The sequence below is a fragment of the Physeter macrocephalus genome, chromosome 5, assembly GCF_002837175.3.
Source record: "Physeter macrocephalus isolate SW-GA chromosome 5, ASM283717v5, whole genome shotgun sequence".
In the NCBI taxonomy this organism is placed as follows: Eukaryota; Metazoa; Chordata; class Mammalia; order Artiodactyla; family Physeteridae; genus Physeter; species Physeter macrocephalus.
The window spans coordinates 5,968,900-5,972,339 of NC_041218.1; positions in this window are offsets into that span (position 1 = coordinate 5,968,900).

Genomic DNA, 3,440 nt, shown 5'->3' on the forward strand with positions numbered 1-3,440 from the left:
CTTTCCTGGGTGTCTGACCAGGGCAGTGTTAGTAAAGACATGGCTATTCTGTAGTAGTAAAGCCAGCTGGTAAACATCCCATCCCTCCAAATTTCATTTTATCTCCCCCACAGACTCTTCCTGGCAGCTTTGGAGAAATATCAGAAGCTAACTAGACAAAGGAAAGGCAGTTTTTCAACAGCTTTCAGAATTCACTAGCTTTGACTTCAAGTCTGGCCAATGTGAAGTAATAGGGATTGGATTTACCCTCCTGCTTCCTACCTGAAACAACCAAAAACCAGACACATAAAATATGTGAAACGGTTTTTAAGACACTGGGCATCTGGCAACAAAGGACAGCAGTTCCTGAGAGACAGGGACAAATGAGGTGAGTCCTATGAGAGGCCAACTTACTGCCCTGAGAGAATTTCCAGACGTCAGAGCAGGAAGGGGGAGCCTGGATGGAGCCCAGTGGACTCCCTGAGTTTCAGAAACAGCTGAACGACCAGAACAAACAAAGTGCCTAGTGTCAGATAAAGTACCAGAGAGTGGAGACCCCTGGAGACCTGTGGAAAGTCCCTCTCCAGTATGCAGCTGGAGACAGATTAACATGTGCACGGGAGGAAACTACCCAAGGTGGGAAAAGGATTACTGCCCAACCCCGCACGGGGTTGAGAGTAGTGCACCAAGGACATGAAAACAGTTATTGTAACTGTATTCCATGTGTTCAAAAGGTGATGTAGAATCAAGGAGTCCCAGCTGAACTTCTAGAGATGAAAGCAATGTCTGATATTAAACAACAGCAACACTGGATGGAATTAACAGCAGATGAGGCATTTCACAATAAAATATTAGTAAACTTGAAGACACAGCAGTAGAAACTATCCAAAATGAAAAGCAGAGAAAAAAAGAATTTAAAAAACGGAAAAAGAATCAGTAAGCTGTGGGACAACTTCAAGCAGCCTAATATGTGAGTAATTGGAGTTCTTGAAGAAGGGGGAAGAAAGGAGGGAACAGAAAAAAAATTTTGAAGAAATAAGGGCTGAAAGTTTCCAAATTTGATGAAAGTTATAAATTCACAGATCCAAGGAACTCACCAAACCCCAAACGTAAGAACCACAAAAGACACAGCTTCATCAAGAAGAATATATAATCTGATAGCCCTGTATCTATTTTTAAAACTGAATTTGTAGTTAAAACCTTTCCACAAACAAAACTTAAGACCCAGATGGCTTCACTGGGGAATTGTACCAAATATTTAAGGAAGAAATAAGACCAACTCCCTACAAATGCTTCTAGAAAATTGAAGAGGAGGGAATGCTTCTCAGTTCATTCTGTGAGGCAAGTATTACTCTGATATCAAAATCAAAGACATTATAAGAAATAAAATTATATGCCACTATTCATCATGAGCATAGATGCAAAAGTTCTAAACAAAACTTTAGCAATCGAATTCAACAATTATATAAAAACCATGAAACATCAAGACCAAGTGAGATTTACCCCAGGAATTCAAAGTTGGTTTAACATTCAAAAATCAATCAATGTGGGCTTCCCTGGTGGCTCAGTGGTTAAGAATCCGCCTGCCAATGCAGGGGACAAAGGTTCGATCCCTGGTCCGGGAAGATCCCGCATGCCACGGAGCAACTAAGCCCATGTGCCGCAACTACTGAGCCTGTGCTCTAGAGCCAGTGAGCCACAGCTACTGAGCCTGCATGCCACAACTACTGAAGCTCATGAACCTAGAGCCCATGCTCCACAGCAAGAGAAGCCACTGCAATGAGAAGCCTGCGCACTGCAACAAAGAGTAGCCCCTGCTTGCCGAAAGTAGAGAAAGCCCGTGCACAGCAACAAAGACCCAATGCAGCCAAAAATAAATAAATAAAATAAATTATTTTTAAAAATCAGTCAATGTATGGCATAAGGATAGACATATAGATCAGTGGAATAGAATTGAGAGACCGGAAATAAATTTACACAAGTATGGTCAGTTCATTTTCAACAGGGTGCCAAGGAACTTCAATGAGAGAAAGAGCAATCTTTTTTAAAAATGGTGCTAGGACAACTGGATAGCCACATGCCAAAGAAAGAATTTGGACCCCCTACCTCACACCATATACAAAAATTAACTCAAAATGGGCCAAAGACCTAAAATGTAAGAGCTAAAATTATAACACTCTTAGAAGAAAACATTAGTGTAAATTTTCATACCTTGGATTAGGGAATAATTTCTTAGATATGATGCATAAAGCAAACAATTTTTTTAATTGGATCAAAATTTAAAACTTTTGTGCTTCAGGGCTTCCCTGGTGGCACAGTGGTTAAGAATCCGTCTGCCAATGCAGGGGACATGGGTTCGAGCCCTGGTCCGGGAAGATCCCACATGCTGCGGAGCAACTAAGCCCATGCACCACAACTACTGAGCCTGCGCTCTAGAGCCCGCGAGACACAACTACTGAGCCCTCGTGCCACAACTACTGAATCCTGCACGCCTAGAGCCCGTGCTCTGCAGCAAGAGAAGCCACGGCAATGAGAAGCCTGCGCACCTCAACAAAGAGTAGCCCCCGCTTGCCGCAACTAGAGAAAGCCCGCGCGCAGCAAGGAAGACCAAACGCAGCCAAAAAAAAAAAAAAACAAACAAACTATTGTGCTTCAAAGTACACTATCAAGAAAGTGAAAAATCAGTCTACAGAATGGGAGAAAATATTTGCAAATCATATCTCTGACAAGGCTTTAGTATTCAGAATATATTTTTAAAAAATCTTACAACTCAACAATAAAAATACAAATAATCCAATTTAAAAATGAGGAAAGGATTTGAATAACATTTCTCCAAAGAAGAATACAAAATAACCAATGTACACATGAAAAGATGCTCAACATAAACTAGTCATTAGAGAAATTCCCGCTTGCCGCAACTAGAGAAAGCCCGCGCGCAGCAAGGAAGACCAAACGCAGCCAAAAAAAAAAAAACAAACAAACTATTGTGCTTCAAAGTACACTATCAAGAAAGTGAAAAATCAGTCTACAGAATGGGAGAAAATATTTGCAAATCATATCTCTGACAAGGCTTTAGTATTCAGAATATATTTTTAAAAAATCTTACAACTCAACAATAAAAATACAAATAATCCAATTTAAAAATGAGGAAAGGATTTGAATAACATTTCTCCAAAGAAGAATACAAAATAACCAATGTACACATGAAAAGATGCTCAACATAAACTAGTCATTAGAGAAATTCAAATTAAAACCACAATGAGATACCATCACACCTCTTAGAATGATTAAAATGAACAAGTCTGATCATTCCAAGAATTCTTTTTTTTGTTTGTTTGTTTGTTTGTTTTTTGCAGTACGCAGGCCTCTCACTGTTGTGGCCTCTCCCGTTGCGGAGCACAGGCTCCAGACATGCAGGCTCAGCGGCCATGGCTCACGGGCCCAGCCGCTCCGCGGCATGT